Genomic DNA, 20483 nt, shown 5'->3' with positions numbered 1-20483 from the left:
AACAGCAGTTACACTGTATAATTCTAAAGTAAACAGATGAGACCCCAGATGATTGAATTTCCCTTTGGAGATTAATAAAGTTATTGTATTGTATTGGTTTCTGAGGGAGATCAGTAACAGAGACTTCTAGAATCCTCCATGTTCTCTGCCCAATGCAGTACAGTGGATGGGGCCTCTGTTGCTAGGCAACAACAACACATGTGAATTTGGAAAGTCGGACTGAAGAGACCAAGATCCTGTGTTCTGTGATGAAGACACAAGTAAAACAAACTTAGTTGAATTGGACCAATTTTGTCCAGAGGAGTCAAAGATAAACCAGAAAGCTTTTGGACAGAAACCAAAAGCACCTAGTTGAAGTAAAAATGGTCAAATGATGCTACTGTATGTGTATTTTTGACCCAGCAGATTTTGTCATATTTCCAGAAGACCTTTTATAAATCTATGAAGGAACCAAAATGCATGATTTGTTTCTTTTACTTTTGGGTGTGGTGCACGTTTCAATAATTCCATCTCAGAAAACTGAGAGTTATAGGAATAAATACACTGCTATGATGTGCATTTTCTATACAAGTGCATGTAAACCAGCTGTAGAGAACTTCCACCTTCCATGGTTGATTTATTTTTTGTCCTGTTGACTGTAAGTAACTTTAAAGCTGTTCATTTTTCTACACTAGGCCATTGTGTAGTGATATAATATGATAATAAAGAGACCGATTAAAGCACTAAAGACTTATATTTGTTGGCCTTATAAGGTTTGCAAGTAAGGCTGCATCCTGGTTTACAATTTTTATATTTGTTCTTTATTCACCTTTATTCTGTCAACAGGGTTGCAGTTGAAAGACTAACGGTAAAATTATCTTTCACTCCATGAACATCAGCTACATCTAAGCAATACATTAAATGGACAATTGTACAGATGCGATCACAATCAGATGCATTTTATCGATAAGCCTGATAAACCTTTGCATTTACACAGTCTGCATTCTTTGCCAGCGTTTCTTCCTGGCTCCAGCTGCAGCACCTGTGTTGCTTCCGGCCTGTATTATATTAGAACATTTCTTTTTTGTGTGCTCTGCACCTGTAAATATTTGCGACCGTGCCAACACCGCCTCTTTATTTGAGCTCACAACTAAGTTCAGAAACTCTAAGTTGACTTAGCAAGTTGAAAACCAGTAACATGTGGCTGCTTAGCAATTGAAAAGATCAGATAAAACTGTATTAATATTGAAATGAAAATCTTGTGCAACATATTGCTCAGAAAAATCCAAAAGGCAAATGAAATGCATGGCTGAAAAAGTAGAAAAGCAATAAGACACACACACACACACACAGGTGTGTGTAGGTGTGTGCGTGTGTGTGTGTGTGTGTGTGTGTGTGTGTGTGTGTGTGTGTGTGTGTGTGTGTGTGTGTGTGTGTGTGTGTGTGTGTGTGTGTGCGTGTGTGTGCGTGTGTGTGCGTGTGTGTGTGTGTGTGTGTGTGTGTGTGTGTGATCCACAATCTTATGTTCTACTGCCCCCTGTCTGTTCTCCTGATATTGTATTGTTGGATGTTTTTGTACAGCCTCTCTGATGACTTGAACCACTGTGTGTCCTTTGCACAGTAATAAACTGCAGAGTCCTCTGGCTGTAAGTTGGACAGTCTCAGATACACCATGCTGTTGCTGTCATCTCTGCTGATTTCAATACGTCCTTGAACACTGCTGGAATAAGTGTTACTACTGGGATTAGAGTAGCCATTTCCAATTACTTCCAGTCCTTTTCCTGCAGGTTGTCTGATCCAATGCATGCTACAGCAGGTAAACGTGAATCCAGATCCTCTGCAGGACAGACTGAGAGTCTCTCCAGGACGTTTCACCACTGAACTGGAAGGAATAGACTCCATGCTCTGACCTGTACAACCTGATGAGATGAAAGTAGAGAGGAACCACACAAGAAAGTCACACAGTTATCACACAAGTTTTCTGGAATCAGTGATGGCTTGATGTTTTCTAATGTGAAGTAATCAGGAGAACTCACAGGACAGAGAGAGAACAACCAGCAGCAGCAGCAGCAGAGTGAGTGTGTTGATCATCCTGAGTGTGGAGATGTGACCTCTGATGCTCCACACAAAGAACAAGATCAGTCAGCAGGACAGAAGTACACTGGACAGACTGGAGATTTGCATCAGGACATCATGAGGGAGGGAGCAGCAAATATACTGACAGTCTGTTCTAGTTTCATCTGATGAACCTTTGATTCTGCATTTACACTGTGATGTAGCAGATCACTGGTCCATGCATTAAAAATGAACAATAAATAGAATAAAGATAGATAAACCATTTTAATAAAGAACATTTTGGGGCATTTTCATAACATGAGATGTAAGAAAAAGAATGAAATATAGATGGACCAGCTAACAGATGGTGTATTAAAAAAATGTTTGCCTCAGTCAGAAATGATTTACTGATAGTGTTTTATTGCCATTAAAGTCAAATTCTAGTTTAATTTCCTCTTATTTTCACAATTTCACTTCACACTAATTTCACTTCACTTTGTAGTTGTTTACATGGCATTTTGGCATTTTCCCAAACTTTCACTTCATTTTAATTTAATGTCACTTTATCAAGAATTTATATATTGATATATATTTATATAGGTGTACTTTATGTTTTGGAAGAAGATTTTTTTTTTTTTTTTTTTTTAAATTTGAGTCATTGCAAGAGAATGTCTGTGGCTTTGTGCTTCGCCCTTGCTTGGTTCCTTCAGGTTCCTGGGATTTATCGCTATGATTGGGTTGCATCCACAAACACAATAAGACCATGTCCTTCATCTTTATTTTAGACATAAAGAAAACAGAAAACTGGCAACATTAAAGACATCCTCATGTCAAAATTTTTAATAGGTTAATAGGTCTGTATAGTGTTTTTTGTTTTTTTTAGCTTAAAGACATATGTGGGGGGTAATGAATGGGAGTGAAGGGGAGAGGGCTAATAATGCCACCTGAGGGCTCTCACCTCAGGAACTCCTATGTTAAAGCTGGACTACCACCAGTCATACATTGGTCACACAAGGTCAACACCACAATTCCAGCTCACACATAAGACTGTAGAACTTGCCAATTTATCATTCGTGCAACAGGAAACTTAAAAATAGTTCTTGTAACTCAGTTTTGTGACACAGACCCCACGCATCTTTGCAAAGATTACAAAATATACTGAAGTAAAAGTTTTTTCCTCGTCTTCATTTGAATATTTGGTATGAATGTAATGCACTAGAAAGTCTCTCAGGATTCATAAAGTTCCATCACATCGTATCTTAATTACTCGGCCAAGGAATAGAGTTATGGAGTCGGTGTTGGTTTGTTTGTCTGTCTGTCTGTCTGTTAGCAACGTTACTCAAAAACGGATTAACGGATTTGGATGAAATTTTCAGGGAAGGTCAGAAATGACACAAGGACCAAGTGATTAGATTTTGGCAGTAATACGGCTTATAGTCTGGATCCACAGATTTGTTAAAGATTTCTATATCATTGCCAGATAGCGGCACGGTGTCACTGTAACTATGACAACAAGTGAACGCCACATCAGCTGCCTGCTGACGATCACATGATTGCAATCCTACTAGCTGGTTATTAACAAGTAGAACAACTGTGCTGAAGCTTGATGTCCACATGTTACTGTTCAATCATCCAAATCTCCTCCTGTCTAAATGTTCTGAAGTGACTTTTCTGATTCACATTAAACTCCTGTTTTGTTTTTCTCTTGTCAAAGCTTCCTGCATGCGTCAGATCATGACATTAACTTCCAGCCTGTAAAGCCTAATAGAAGTTGTTTGCTCCAGCCGTGAGCGACCAGACACTGCTCACTGACACTGGAGGCAAACTATAACTTACAGCAGTCGATTTACAGGCTAAAGCACACCAAAGAAACACACAAAAATGGGTTTAACTTCAGAGGATAGTTTGTAACTCATCAAGGAAATTCACCATTACAAGAAAATACAACCTCAAATACTTGTTCTTTGTGTGGAGCATCAGAGGTCACATCTCCACACTCAGGATGATCAACACACTCACTCTGCTGCTGCTGCTGCTGCTGCTGCTGCTGCTGCTGCTGCTGCTGCTGCTGCTGCTGCTGCTGCTGCTGCTGCTGCTGCTGCTGCTGCTGCTGCTGCTGCTGCTGCTGCTGCTGCTGCTGCTGCTGCTGCTGCTGCTGCTGCTGCTGCTGCTGCTGCTGCTGCTGCTGCTGCTGCTGCTGCTGCTGCTGCTGCTGCTGCTGCTGCTGCTGCTGCTGCTGCTGCTGCTGCTGCTGCTGCTGGTTGTTCTCTCTCTGTCCTGTGAGTTCTCCTGATAACGTCACATTAGAAAACATCAAGCCATCAGTGATTCCAGAAAACTTGTGTGATAACTGTGTGACTTTCTTGTGTGGTTCCTCTCTACTTTCATCTCATCAGGTTGTACAGGTCAGAGTCTGGAGTCTATTCCTTCCAGTTCAGTGGTGAAACGTCCTGGAGAGACTCTCAGTCTGTCCTGCAGAGGATCTGGATTCACGTTTACCTGCTGTAGCATGCATTGGATCAGACAACCTGCAGGAAAAACACTGGAATGGCTTGGAAGAGGCTACTCTAATCCCAGTAGTAACACTTATTCCAGCAGTGTTCAAGGACGTATTGAAATCAGCAGAGATGACAGCAACAGCATGGTGTATCTGAGACTGTCCAACTTACAGCCAGAGGACTCTGCAGTTTATTACTGTGCAAAGTACACACAGTGCTCTGTGTTAATGAAGAGGCTGTACAAAAATTCCACAGAAAATATTCCTCCAAAGACCTCAGGGTGGCAGTGGAGGATATGAAATAGATGCAGTGTGTGACATGAAAACTATGAAAACAACAACTTTCAGCAGAAGATAATAACAGGTGTGAAATCATGAAAATACTGATATTTATGCATGAAGTACATGAACTGTAAACTAAGGTTTGCTGAGTTCAAGAAAAAAAATCCAATTTAGACATAAAGATTGAAACAAAAAGAACATACTATAAAAAGAATCAGAGCAAAAACTCAAGGTATATTTTTCTACAGATGGGTGAGATGTGATGGTTTTTTTTCTGTGAATTCGAGGAATCAGTACAAAATAAAATTCATCCATGTCTTCATGTGTTTGAGAAACTGTCTTTAGAGTTTGACTCAATACAAACTATTTCCATTCATTTAAATGCTCTCACATTATCATGACTTCAACCCAACTCCATGTGTTTACAGTGAAAACAGCTTTCAGGTGTGTTTGTCAGTGATCAAGCTGCACCTTGTCTTTCTCAGAGCTGAACAACATTTCATCTTCATGTTGTTTAGACCATGGAGCTTGAGTTCCTCCATCTTCTGCTGATAATTAATCTGTGTAAAAATGGATTTACATATTAAATGTCTCTCCTACTTGATTCTGATTAGAGTCGTTCTTCATTCACAAATTTTCATAAGTGATCCAGTTCCATCCATTCATCATCTATACACCATTCAGTGCTCATTAGGGTCGCAGGGGGCTGGAGTCTATCCCAGCTGACTTGGGGCAAAGGCAGGGGACACCTGGACAGGTCACCAGTCTGTCACAGGGCTACATATACAGATGAACAATCACACTTACACCTACGGGCAAGTTAGAATAATCCATCAACCTCAGCATATTTTTGGACTGTGGGAGGAAGCCAGAGAACCCTGAGAAAACCCATTCATGCACAGGGAGAACATGCAGAAAGATCCTGGGAAAGCCAGGACGCGAACCAGGGATCTTCTCACTGCAAGGTGAAAGCGCTAACCACTACACCACTGTGCTGCCTTGATCCAATTCCAATCCGGTTCAATACTTCCTGTGACGAGGAGTCAATGCAAAACTTTAAACATAACCTCTTTTAATGTGACTGCAGTGAGGAAGACAGAGAGCAGAGGACAAACAGTTTAACATGATGGACTGTAGGACAGGACTGCTGGTTTTAACTCTGCTGGACAGGTGAAAATATTCACAGATCCTAATATCACATAGCTTTCATTTTTATCATCAGGGGAGTTAAAATGGTGTTATTTTTGACTCTCTTGGCAGGTGTTGATGGTCAGACTCTGACTGAATCTGAATCAGTGGTTAAAAGACCTGGAGAATCCCACAGACTGACCTGTACAGGATCTGGATTCACATTCAGCAGCTATAGGATGAACTGGATCAGACAGACTCCTGGTAAAGGACTGGAGTGGATCACTTACATCGGCACATCTAGTTCTCCTATCTATTACTCCCAGTCAGTCCAGGGTAGATTCACCATCTCCAGAGATGATTCCAGCAGTAAAGTCTATCTACAGATGAACAGCCTGAAGACTGAGGACACAGCAGTGTATTACTGTGCCAGAGAGACACAGTGAGAGACAGAAATAGAGTCGTACAAAAACTACTTCCTCTTTTAATCACCATGATGGAGACGGCAGAGTAAGGTTTAGTGACAACAGCATGAGAGAAACAAGTTGCCTTTTATAGTGTCTGTCAATGAGAGACTCTGTGAATTTACAGAAGATTTTAATCTTTGAAGAAATTATAATCAAATAATAATCAAAGTCCTAAACACATGTGGACAGAATAATTGACATGTTGATGCAGTAGAAAGCACAGTAAATAAATTTCTATCTGCACTTAAAGAAAAGCTCAGTGAATTTATTGATGTGCTGGTTTTTGTCATTTTTTTCTGATATTTCCTCAGAATGACAAAAGAATACAATCAGTAAAAAATGCTAATATAAATAACAATAATTATAAAACACACTGGATGATGTTCTATTTTATTTTTATCTCTGACAACCACATATACTCAGTGAAAATATGTTGAATATTGCAAACATACATATGAAAGCATGACATGCCCTAGTTTCTGTCTTAGAAAAACAATAGTTTTTTATTTTGTCATGTTCTTTTTTATTTTATTTTCATATGTTTGCTTTTTTAAGCAACTGTTTTTCATTTTATTTCCTATTTTTCATCCTTCAAGGTTCCATTTTATTTACATGATCTTGCAGGTGCATTATTTTAGAGTTTCCAAATCAAACCATGTAAAGTATTTCATATGAACCTGCAAACTGTAAACAGTTATAGCAAACTTAAATTCTATACTACTCAGATAATCATGAACACTAACTTCAATGTGCAGCAGTAGGTTTAGCACAGAAAATATGGAAATAACTACATGAATACATAAACGCTGCAGTTAAAAAATAAAAAGATAAAAAGACTTCACTCATATTTTTGAATCTGTTGAACAGCACATATGTCAAAAGTTTGAAAAGCATGATAAATACACTGTTAATATGTCCTAAATAAAGCAGTGATCCTACTAGTCTGCTTGGACCCCTTTGATCATAATTATTCCAATTTTAATTTAGATAATTTTCTGTATTTGTGATAAACATTTATAAATGAAGTATTAACTTATTAACAGATTAACAGTAATAACAATTCTAATTGTTTGTATTTCTAAAAAAAAATGAATCAACAATTTGGTTTCAAAACGTGATATTTTGGTAAAACAGTTTGCAGAAATGTGGTGTTTGCAAAAGTCACGACTATTTAGTTCATCTTCACCCACCATCATGAATTTAACACCAGGTTAGCAGGATTAGATTGGTAGAAAAGCAGTCTCCAGTTTAATGGTGTCCTCATTTATTTATTTATTTTTTGCTTTGTTTTTGTTTTTTGTTTTTTTGACTCTGTTTGCCCAAGAGTTTCTGGATAGCAATACTGACACTGAGTGAATTATCATGGTGAAATAAAATAATATTAAAATTAACATTCCAAACACTCCTCACACGTTTTTAAATGTTTTGTTTCTTTTTTTTTTTTTTTTTTTTTTTTTGCCTGGTGCTTCGAAACATCTGCTATAAAATCACTTGTTGTAATCTCCTTAAATGTGACACAAAGATCTGTTTTCTGGAGATTATTTGACAGAAAACAGAAGAAAGCAGATATTTTCCTGTCCACTACAGCATCAGCATTTTGTATATAGTCAAACCAGTTTCAGTTCCTGAGTGTTGAATTTCCTCTTGATGCTTGAAATTTCTCAAAAAGTCTGTGGCTTAAAACATAATTTAAATATTTGAAACCTTTGAGGGGCTGCACAGTGGCGCAGTGGTTAGCACTTTCGCCTTGCAGCGAGAAGATCCCTGGTTCGTGTCCCGGCTTTCCCGGGATCTTTCTGCATGGAGTTTGCATGTTCTCCCTGTGCATGCATGGGTTCTCTCCGGGTACTCCGGCTTCCTCCCACAGTCCAAAAATATGCTGAGGTTAATTGATCATTCTAAATTGCCCGTAGGTGTGAATGTGAGAGTGCTTGTTTGTCTCTGTATGTAGCCCTGTGACAGACTGGTGACCTGTCTAGGGTGTCCCCTGCCTTCACCTGAGTCAGCTGGGATAGACTCCAGCCCCCCCCATGACCCTAGTGAGGATTAAGCGGTGTATAGATAATGGATGGATGGATGGATGAAACCTTTGAAGGTCTTAAAGAATCCAGTCCTTCAACCAGCTGAAGCCAACTCAAGATTTCATTTAGATTTTCATGCTGTCAGTTCATTGACTATGAAATCAGTGAAATCAATCAAGAAATTGATAGGTTTGTTTTTTTCACATTATTATATTTTTCAGGACTAAAATGTCTCGATTATTTAATAAAGTTTTGTATTCGTGACAAAAATCAACAACAGGTTAAAGTGTAACTCACCTAAATCAATAAATATTTAACAGAATCTGCTGGATGAGACATCAAAAATTAAAAATTAAACAATGAAAATTTACACTACTCTAATGTCATGGAGGAAACAGATGTTTTTTTAACTGCACATTTGTTGAAATGATGCTGAATCTCTTCTTGTGCTGTTTATAGACCTGCCCTCTGATTTGACTGATGCAGGAGGAGCCTCATGGAAGCATTTTCATGTGGATTCAGTGTATTTAAAGGAAATTTCCAGACTTGAAGACATATTAGTCACATTGTGAACATGGCTGACAGACAGCTCACACTGTTGGTGGTTGCTGTGTTTGTTTGGAGTGATGCTGAAGGTTGGAGCATAACAGAGTCTGAACCAGCAGTGAAAAGACCTGGAGAGTCCCACACACTCACCTGTACAACATCTGGAATATCATTTAGTAGCAACTGGATGAACTGGATCAGACAGACTCCTGAAAAAGGACTGGAATGGATCGCTATTATCAGATATAACAGTGATACCATCTATTACTCTCAGTCAGTCCAAGGCAGGTTCATCATCTCCAGAGACAACAGCAAAGAGCAGCTGTATCTGCAGATGAACAGCCTGAAGACTGAAGATTCTGCTGTTTATTATTGTGCTCGAGACACACAGTGACTGAAGTTGGTTGAACAGCTGTACAAAAACCTACAGTCCTCATCAGACATGAAAAACATCCTCAGTTTAGATCATTCTCTCACACCTAAACATCTTTTTATGTAACCAGTGACAATTCAGTTGTTTTTTAAAGGCATGTCGAAGAAATAATTGTTTCTCAACATAGATCTTAAGGACATATTCTACATAATATCTTAATATCTTGTCACTGAAACATGTCTGGTTGCTGGTTATGTGCTTGTAAAAAAAAAAAAAAAAAGAAAGAAAGAAAAAAAAACAGTTGACAGTATAATTGTGTCCTGATTTATTTTATTTTATTTTATTTTATTTTATTTTATTTATTTTATTTTATTTTATTTTATTTTATTTTATTTTATTTTATTTTATTTTATTTTATTTTATTTTATTTTATTTTATTTTATTTTATTTTATTTTATTTATTTTATTTTATTTTATTTTATTTTATTTTATTTTATTTTATTTTATTTTATTTCCGTATCTACCTGCCCAGGAGTTTCTGGAAGGAAATATTGATATTGAGTGAATTATCATGATGCAATAAAAATAATATTGAACCTAACTTTCCAAACACTCCTTACATATTTTTACTTTTTTTCAGCCTGCTTTTGCCCCCTAAATGTCTCACAGGCACTTAATAAAAAGTGACGGTTTTGAAGTAAGGAGCTAAACTTCCTCCAGTGCCTATCAGACCTTCCCCACATGAAAAACCTTATAAATGAATGACAAACATCGTTTTTGGCACCAGTGACTTTTTAGTTGGGTTTTAAAGCCACTATTTGAATTCCTGACCATCTGACAGGCAGTTTCAGGTGTGATACTGATCTTTACCTGCAGTAAAAGGCTGCATGCAGATAACAGACACTGCATTAAAGTGACAAGTCTCTGCTTTAGTTTGAATGAGTTTACATGAGAATAGAAAGAACTATTTGTGAGATACAGATCTTTTTTTATCAACTCATGCTCAAAATACAGAGACTCAAAGTAAAGCTTTGTGTCTTTTGTATCAGCATTAGTTCATGTACCAAAGAGCTGAAACATGGCTCAGAGTTGAGAGTTTCCTTTATATAGACACAGATTTGTCTGTTAATAAGAGGCATATAAAGGTGGTCATGCAGGAAGACAGTAATAATGAAAGTCCCAAAAAATACTAAAATCTATCAGTAATTGATTTTCCAAAACCAGCAGCACAAAGCATGAAGAAGAAGAAATGTGCAATTGTGCAAATGCCTTGATAAACTGTAGATATTTACACAAATTCTGATCTATAAGACATGTAGAGATATTATACATGAGGACCTGTAGATCCTCTGTGATGTCTGTCTTGTACATTATCATGTGTAACAGTGGTTCTTAGTAAATGTGTTTGAGGACTTATTGAAACTCCTTCCTTGAATGTGACTAATAAACTCTAAACACAACTTGTGCTGTTAAATAGTTTGTATAATATCTAGTTTGAGTTTGCTATTCAGAAGACTGATAATAACCCAACTTAGCAGGTATAGAAAGTAAATGTACCAGATAATATCAGAGTTACACAAAACATTTACGCTGCTCTGCCCAAGATGGTCAAAGTGACTTGAGGAAATAATTGTAGAAAAATGTACCTGAAGTTAGGATGTATTTGTCAGCTAAACAGTAGAAATAATATATATATATATATATATATATATATATATATATATATTTAAATAGCACTTTGCAATGTTTGTGTATGATTATAGATTATTTAGCTCAGTAGATTGTTGTGGATCCGAGTAAGAGCAGAATATTTATATGTTTAGTTTTTCTCATCTGTTCCTCAACGTGCTTATGGGAACTAATGTCCAACAGAAGTCTGAATAACAGAAAGTTCCCCTTTTAAACCTGCAGAGGGAGGTCTATGCAAAGATTTGCTCCTTTATAAACAAACCATCTGCAATTCTCATGTCATTTGTGACGGAACAATTGGGACCCACAAACACTCATAGAGTTGTTGTTTGAGAAAAGAAGATATGATTCCCTGGACTTTATTCTTTCTAATTAGTGTTCATGGTGAGAAAATCGTTTCTGCTTTAAAACACTGGAGACTTTTTATGTGGTTAACAGAAATGTGATTGATGATGATGATCAGAGTTTCTTTGCTTCCAGGAGTCTGGAGTGAGATCAGACTGGACCAGTCTCCATCTGAGGTGAAAAGACCTGGAGAGACAGTGAAGATGTCTTGTATGATATCTGGTTATAGCATGACGAGCTACAATATTCACTGGATACGACAGAAACCAGGACAAGCTCTGGAGTGGATTGGTTGGATGAATACAGGCAACAACGCTGCCAGCTATGCCAGCGCCTTCCAGAATCATTTCCTGATGACTGAAGATGTGTCCAGCAGCACTCAGTACCTCCAGATCAAGAGTCTGACAGCAGAAGATTCTGCTGTTTATTATTGTGCTCAACAACCACAGTGACTGAAGTCAGTGAAGCAGCTGCACAAAAACCTCCACAGATGTCAGACAGCAGAGAGACGTCTGAGACATCATGGCTGAACTCAATAATACTGTAAATTATTTATTATATTATAAATGCTCTGCCAGTTATGCTGAAAGTGACTCATGAGAAACAGGTTCTATAGTTGAACAAATCTTATTCATTCTTGTGTCAGATGTCTGGATATTTACTTTCACTGAAATGAAGATGGTTGTTGTGTGAAAACTGAGCATGTATTGTGGTGTTTGAAATTTAATTTCATAAAGGAAAAAAAATGTCCAAAGCAGTGGACTGACTCATAGACTTCCCGGTTTTCCTTCCACCTCTTCTTTTCTGACCATACTGAAAGCAAGAGAGAACAGTGGACACACATTTGCACAGGAATGTGAATGACAATGATACATGCCGTGCTACATTGCTTTTTGGTTTCTTTTGTCAGGAATGTATTTGCTATAAGTTTATAAAAACAGGCTGTGCTGAATGTTGCTTGAATTTAAACCTTGTTGTGCAAAAAGCAGGCTGATACACCGATCAGGCATTACATTATGAACACCTGCATAATATTGTCTTGGTCCTTCTTTTGCTGCCAAAACAGCCCTGACCCATCGAGGCATGGACTCCACTAGACCCCTGAAGGTGTGCTGGGGTTTCTGGCACCAAGATGTTAGCAGCAGATCCTTCAAGTCCTGGCAGTTGTGAGGTGGGGCATGCATGGATCTGATTTGTCCAGCACATCCTATAGATATTCGATTGGATTGAGATCTGGGGAATTTGGAGGCCAAGTCAACACCTCAAACTGGTTGTTGTGCTCCTCAAACCATTCCTGAACCATTTGTGTTTCGTTGCACGGAGCATTTTCCTGCTAAAAGAGTTCACAATCATCAGGGAATATCGTAGGTGGTACGTATCAAAGTGACATCCACATGGACAGCAGGACCCAAGGTCTTCCAGCAGAATATTAGCCAAAGCATCACACTGCCTCAGTCAGCTTATCTTCTTCCCATAGTGCATCCTGGTGCCATGTGTTCTCCAAGTAAGCAATACACCCAGCCATGTGATGGAAAAGAAAACGTGATTCACCAGACCAGACCACCTTCTTCCATTGCTCCATGGTCCAGTTCTGATGTCCAGTGTTGGTCTTTTAGCAATGCACAGGAGTCAGCATGGACACCCTGACTGGTCTATCTATGCAGGCCCATACACAACAAACTGTGATTCACTGTGTATTCTGACACCTTTCTACCAGAACCAGCTTTAACTTCTTCAGCAGTCTGAGCAACAGTAGCTCGTCTGTTGGATTGGATCACACGGCCCAACCTTCCTCCCCACGTGCATCAATGAGCCTTGACTGCCCATGGCCCTGTCACCGGTTCACCACTGTTCCTTCCTTGGACCACCGTTGATAGATACCAACCACTGCAGACCAGGAACACCCAACAAGAGGTTCAGTTTTGGAGATGCTCTGACTTAGTCGTCTAGCCATCACAATCTGGCTTTTGTCAAACTCGCTCAAATCCTTACACTTGCCCATTTTTCCTGCTTCTAACATCAGCTTTGAGGATAAAATGTTTACTTGCTGCTTTATATATCCAACCCATTACAGGAACCATGACGAAGAGATAATCAGTGTTATTCTTTTCACCTGTCAGTGGTCAGAATGTTATGCAGACACTGCATGCACAAGAACTTTATTTGACAAATAACTCCAAAACATGCAAACTTAAATGCTGATTTAATTATTTTCAAACTTCACAAAATCATCTACAACTGCATTCTGGATTCCATTTCATGTTTCCCCTTTGTTCCTGAATCCAGTCTTTGTCGATTGAATGCATTCTGTGTCACAATTACTAGTTTCAGCATTTTTATTTTTACTTGTAGATATCGCAGACTGTAGCAAATCGGAGTGCAAAACTGAACACAAACACAAAGAGTCTCAGTGTGACATCAAGACATGCAGGTTTCACGCTAAAATGCTTTGCCATGGAACCTTTATGTGACATCCTGTTTTCTTAAATGTGAATGCAAATGTCAAGATTTTTCTTCAAGACAAAAGAAAGTCTCTACTCAAAAGAACAAGTGCTGTCAAGTGATAAAGATATTTAATCAGATTAATCACATTGTTGCTGTGGATTAATTTTGATTAATAACAAGTAAATATTCATTTTTTATCTATATTAATCGCATTTCATTTTGCATGAGCAAACAGACTCAAGAAAGAAGGGACCATATATGCACTTACGGTGTTTATTAAACACCTGTGCTTTGGTGAAAAGAAAACTTCTTCGTACATCAGCCCTGCAGGTCGTTGAGGAAGTCTTCACCAACTGACACCATCGCTCTCAGTGCGAACAATATCAGAGCATTAATGGCGTTGCTTGTTGTGATCTCTGAATGGTAGTTCTTCACAAGAAACATGCAGTTTGGTGGAATGCCCAGCAGAGAGCTGCATTTTTCAACCTAAGTTTGAAAGAAACATCATTTCTGTTAACAGTAACTGCACAATGGTGACCAAAGAAGAAGTTTGTCCTGAAATTCTAGATTATATTTCAAGATTTCAAAAATTAAATTAAAACTACAACAAAAACTCACCTGTTCCTTGAGGAATTTGCTCTTTTAAGCCTTGTTGATATTTCCCTTGACTTCTGGACAGGCTTCATCAATTCTGGTGAAATAGCAAATTGGGGAATCCCTGTCGATGCACAAATCTAGTCCCTAGATTACCCACTCTTTGTTTTTTGATTGTTTTCAATCATAAAAGTTGACTTCACACCAATAATCTACATAAAGCATTAACTGTTGTACTGTAGTGTCTGTTCTTACCCATTTCACTGGCTGCCAATCTAACCTCTCTCAGCTTTTCCACAACTTCTATATTCATTATAGACAGTGATTCAGCAGGAACAACAGAAACCAGAACATGAACTCTATCACTCAGAGTGGGATTTGGGTTGTAGAAATCACCTTCTGTTAGTGGTTCTTCAGGCTTGAACTAGAAATAAATTTAAATTATTCACTATTAAAGGCATTTAAATAATATTCTCTGAACAATGCAATGCATTTAAATTAGACAGTTACTCAGCAGACACTAAAACAATAAGTGACAACTGAAATAATATCAGATTTGAAAGGACTCTACCTTGTAACCCTCCTTCACATGTCCCTTCAGGGCCAGTTTGATGTCTTCCACATGAACTCCACTTTCAGCTGGTCTCTCAAAGCCCATTAGGTCATTGAACATGAAAGAGTGAAATCCCTCTGGGTCTTTTGCTGATTTTGTAAGTTGTGAACTGTGAAGCAGAAATTGCAAGTTGTCTGTATTGGTTTAGTACAAAACTGATAAATTTGCAGTCCAAAAACTCAAAAGACATCACGGCTTCCGAGGAAACTGTGGGAAAGCTTTGGATGATATTGTGAGCTTGTATTTCATCTCTGCACAGCTCCTAAAATTCAGTTGGATGAAATTAAAATAGATTAAGGTGAGAAAAGAACAACAAAAGCAGAGGGGATCTGAGGAAGAGTGGACAAATATGAGCAAAGTTTAGTAAAACAAGCACGATATAGTGACTCTGCACCATGAAGAATATTTGTCCTGAGTATTTATCTACTGTGTATCTGATTGACTGCAATGAATTCATTTGATGTTACTTCTTTGCTCACTACAAATATTTCCTCTGCAAACACATAATGTATTGTATATTAGCTTTATTGTATTTATAATTTTTAATATAGTCATGTAACGTTTAAAGTGTCTGTAGTAGTTAATGTTGATGATGTTAATTTCAAACGCTGGAATTTGGCTCTTATCCAGGTTGTGTTCTCCTGACTTGATCCTTGCTTGTGTTGCATCTCCTCTCAGATGTACGTCGCTTTAAATAAAAGCATCTGCTAAATGAAATTGAAGAATTGTATTCAGGTGTCTTAGTTTTTTATTTTATTGTCTTATTTCTTCACTTTACCGTTCTCATACATACACTGAAATAAATTCTTCAGCAAAAGCTCATTGTTGATGCTATTACTGTTTAAAACTGGCACATTATATTAGATTTGCTAACAAACACTGTGTCACAGGTATTCTTTTATACCGTCTGGTTATTTAAAGCTAATCTACAACTTTAAACCTCCTGCAGTGTTTCTCTGCAGCATGGACGCCTCCTTATCCATCTGGACTGGCTTTACAGTGTGTCACATTTTGTGGATCATTTTAGACTGTCTTACTAATCGATTGTGCTCAGAGACAGCATGAGGAAACAAACTGTACAGTTTCTCCAACGTGATACAAGTTTATTTGCAGGGTAAATAACTGCGGAATTAAGGTTTTGAAGTTTTTATAGAGGGCTGCACAGTGGCGTAGTGGTTAGCACTTTCGCCTTGCAGCAAGAAGGTCCCTGGTTCGCGTCCCGGCTTTCCCGGGATCTTTCTGCATGGAGTTTGCATGTTCTCCCTGTGCATGTGTGGGTTTTCTCCGGGTACTCCGGCTTCCTCCCACAGTCCAAAAATATGCTGAGGTTAATTGATCATTCTAAATTGCCCGTAGGTGTGAATGTGAGAGTGCTTGTTTGTCTCTGTATGTAGCCCTGTGACAGACTGGCGACCTGTCTAGGGTGTCCCCTGCCTTCACCTGAGTCAGCTGGGATAGGCTCCAGCACCCCCCCATGACCCTAGTGAGGATTAAGCGGTGTATAGATAATGGATGGATGGATGGATGGATGAAAGTTTTTATAGATTTGTGGCTGATTTTCACTTGGAATCACTAAAATCAAAAACAGCTATTCCTACGTTTTTGGTAAAGCTGCTGCTTCCGGTGACTGCATCTGTCGGAGCTCGACCAGTGATTCTGTCTTGTAAAACACTGTCGACAGAGTCGATGAAACTGGACTTGCCGACACCAACTGGTCCAATGAGCAGGATTCTCAGATGTTTGACTTCTGCGTTTCGAGGCTGGTAGGATTTCAAAAAATTAAGATTTTCCTGGTAGTTCCTGTTAATACATGAAAGACAAACACATTATTATAAAATATTGTATTACTTTTATTATTGATTCATCAACACTGTGATTGATGATTTGCTTGCTTTCAGACTTACAAACGCGCTCACACACTCACACACACACACACACACTCACACACACACACACACACACACACACACACACACACACACACACACACACACACACACACACACACACACACACACACACACACACACCATATAATTATATTAAATATGCCATCTACAACAGTGGTGATATATGAAAAGCAGATGAAACAGGGCTATTCTTGTTTTGCCACCTTCCTTAAAAAACATGAAAAAAAGCAGCAGAGTGAATGACATAAAGTTCAGTCAAAGCAGAAAGCACATTTTTGCATTTTGCCTGAAAACACGGTGACCTCTTCACCTCACAAATGATAAATCACACTGAATGATCAGCAGGGATTACCGAATGGTTCACGTGACCCCTGTTCAGTCTCATTGCTGTTTGCTCTTATCAGAATTTTCTAATCGGGACAGAAACACATTTCCGTGGATCATTGTTTTTCTTGAGCCATGTTTCATCGCTGCCTGGAGGGATTTTACCGCGAAAGCCTCGTCAAACATTTTACACAGCAGCATCGACCGCTCATGTTTTCCATCAGGGCCTGGCATTTAGCTGGTGTTATCTTTTTAAGTGCACATTCAGCCTCGGCCAGTTGTTTTTCCCTTTATGTTTTTGTTTTGTCCAATTTCATCCAGGGAGGGAGTCCGTAAGCCCTGAAATATTCTCAACAAACTGAATATTACATTTTTCATGCTTATACAGATTTGAATGCCGTATGACGTGTGAGAGATTTCACTTCCTTTAATTAGTGTTTTACATTAAATGGTGCAAATGAATGTTACTATGTATGCCATATGCTGTAGTTCATGTAACTTTTGCACATTGTTGATCAGCATTTGTTTGAATTTTGTTCAAAAGAAAGTAGTAGTATGTAAAGGCCTGCAGCTTAAATTATAAATTTGTATTTTACAAGATGCAATATGTAGCTTGGAAAACAGAACATTTTGGGATTTATACTATATATTTAAAGAATGTTTTCCTCAACATGTCTTGAAATCATCATTTCAGGCCTCTTTTTCAGGTCTCTTCATGATTTAAGTGCAAGAGGAGGCTGTCCTCCTAAAAAAAAGTCAACCCTATACCCCAAAGTTGTAATGTGACAGCGCCCTCTAGAGACCACAGCACTTAAATTTGACTCTAACTGTATATTCATTTATAATAATCATAATCCAAATTCAGTTCTTTCACGATTTGTAACCTGCATGTTTATTCACCTGAATCTAACCAGACAGAGGTGAAAAAAAATTAAAAATCAGTTTCCGTTCACTTCGCCTTGATGGTCTTGCAGTGCAGTCTGCAGTAAGTATCCTTCAAAACTCAATCTGATTTGGGTTCATTTTATAGATTCTTCTGTGCAAGTTCTTTGACCTGAGTGACAGAATTTGCAAACAGACTAAAGACCAGGTGATGGTGCAAAAAAGTTAAACCAGCATTCTATTTTTTTTTTTAGGTTTTTTTACTGAAAGGAAAAGATCAAATATTTAAATTCACATAAATATATAAACTGAAATTATTCTCTCAGCAAACTATCTCAACAAAAGTGTTTTGAAGGATAAAAGAAGAAATGGCCCTCCTTAATTTTGCCTAAACCTAAAACCTCATGGAGCCGCCTGGATAATTTCTCATTTTATATATGTTACAATTAATTCTGACTTTAATTTCTGTTAAATTCTCATTCATTCAAAGCTTCAAGACAAAAAAAATGAATAATATTCACTTGTAATCAGAAGACAGCTATGAAAAAGTCACAAGTCATTGGGTTTATATCTGTGTTTTAATATTATAGATTTCAGACCTTCTGCTGGTTCCACATGGTGACAGTAAAACTAAGTTCTTTAAGAAACTAAACTAAGTTCTTTTTGAAATTTGTTTTCAAAATTAAGACACACAAAGCAAAAGTAGGACACTGCACTGCTAAAAACAAAACACTCCTCTCTCACTGTTTTCACATGAAGTGTAAAAAAATGATACCATTCTCAAAAATGACAACTGAAACACAAATGCATCCTATAAATGAATCAGAGGGGCCATTGCAGTGCCTGACTGTACATTATAAAATAAAAATAATGTTAGACAATAAATCCAGCACTGTATTGTAGACAGTACAGTATGCAAATATTTACACCATGTCTGCATCAATTCTTTCAGACTGGTCAGACCTCAGGACCTCATCAACATCACAAGCTATGTTTTCTCTGGAAAGAAAGACCTAATGTGTCTGATCCAGCCCTGACATGCATCAACAGAAACATCACCACATGCCAAGACTGCTGATTGCAATAGATTTTCCCAAAGTATGGCTGCTGCTCATATACCTTCCACCTCCATGTAGAGAAGAATTCTTCTATAGGATTCAGAAAGGGAGGATATGGTGGCAGAAAAACCACAATAACTTGAGGGTTCATATTGAAATATTCCTGAATCAATAGTCCTCTATGAAAACTAACATTGTCCCAAACAACAACAAAAACTGTGTCTTCTTGCCAAACGTCCTGCTGCACTCATGTCAGTAGACCCTCTAAGTCCATCTAGGAAAGTCAACAAATGCTGGGTGTTCTATGGGTCCAGAATAATTGATCCCACTGTGTATCTGCTCAGGTTGGGCGTCACTCTTTGTCCTGCTTCTTTCACTGTCATTCCATGAATCAACACATTATCAATGACAGTGGCACGAATTTCATCTGGAATTGTATTTCTTTGTGTGGGTCTTTGTCTCCATCTAGGCCTTGGCCTTGGTCTTTGTCTAGGTCGTGGTCCAGGACCAGGTGCATGGGCAGGTCCAGTTTCTGGTTCTGGCCGTGGTCTGGGTCGTCTGCGTCCACTTCTTCCAACATGACCTCTTGCTTCTTTGACATCCATTCTGAACAGCTAATACTGTTTCCCAGCAGTTTTTATAGTGTGCAGTTCATTGGCAAAAGTGTTTTCAGTTTTGACCTGTTGTGTCTTACAAGACGCTGTTTCTGAAAAATAGCACACATTACCCAAAACACTGCACCCTATTTTCTTTATTAAGACACAATTCACAAAGCACTGCACACTTGGGTCAAAAGCGCACTTTATTGTCAAAATTTTAACGTTGTTTTTAAAATTAAGACACACAAAGCAAAAGTAGGACACTGCACTGCTAAATACAAACACTCTTTTTTCACTGTTTTCACATGAAGTATAAAAAAATGATACAGTCCTCAGAAATGACAACTGAAACACAAATGCATCCTATAAATCAGACGGGGCCATTGCAGTGCTTGACTGTACATTATAAAATAAAAATAATGTTAGACAAAAAATACAGCACTGTATTGTACACAGTACAGTATGAAGATATTTACGCCGTGTCTCAAATGAGCAAAAAACGTGTTGAGTCTTTTGCAGAAAGAGTGCAAGAGTTTTGTAAAATGTATGCAAACCTTGAATTGTGTTCAAGGTTTTGACACCAGAGTCCTGTTTTTGAGAAATGTGTGCAGTCAGTTGGTGGCTGTGTGCAGTGAATGGAATTTTGTGTCTTATCAATCAAGAAAAATTGTAAAAC

At 38.2% G+C, this 20483-nt stretch overlaps 2 pseudogenes; one reads left to right on the top strand and one right to left on the bottom strand.

Annotated features, from left to right (window-relative positions):
• Positions 1–5936: 5936 nt before the first annotated feature.
• Positions 5937–6418, top strand: LOC111580543 (immunoglobulin heavy variable 3-48-like; annotated as a pseudogene).
• A 7727-nt stretch (positions 6419–14145) lies between these two features.
• LOC111579250 (interferon-induced protein 44-like) lies at positions 14146–19788 on the bottom strand (annotated as a pseudogene).
• Between the last annotated feature and the right edge of the window lie 695 nt (positions 19789–20483).

The sequence above is a fragment of the Amphiprion ocellaris genome, chromosome 19 (assembly GCF_022539595.1).
Source record: "Amphiprion ocellaris isolate individual 3 ecotype Okinawa chromosome 19, ASM2253959v1, whole genome shotgun sequence".
NCBI classification, from domain to species: Eukaryota; Metazoa; Chordata; class Actinopteri; family Pomacentridae; genus Amphiprion; species Amphiprion ocellaris.
Note: the sequence above shows the minus strand (reverse complement) of the source record. Positions and strands in the feature narration are given on the sequence as shown.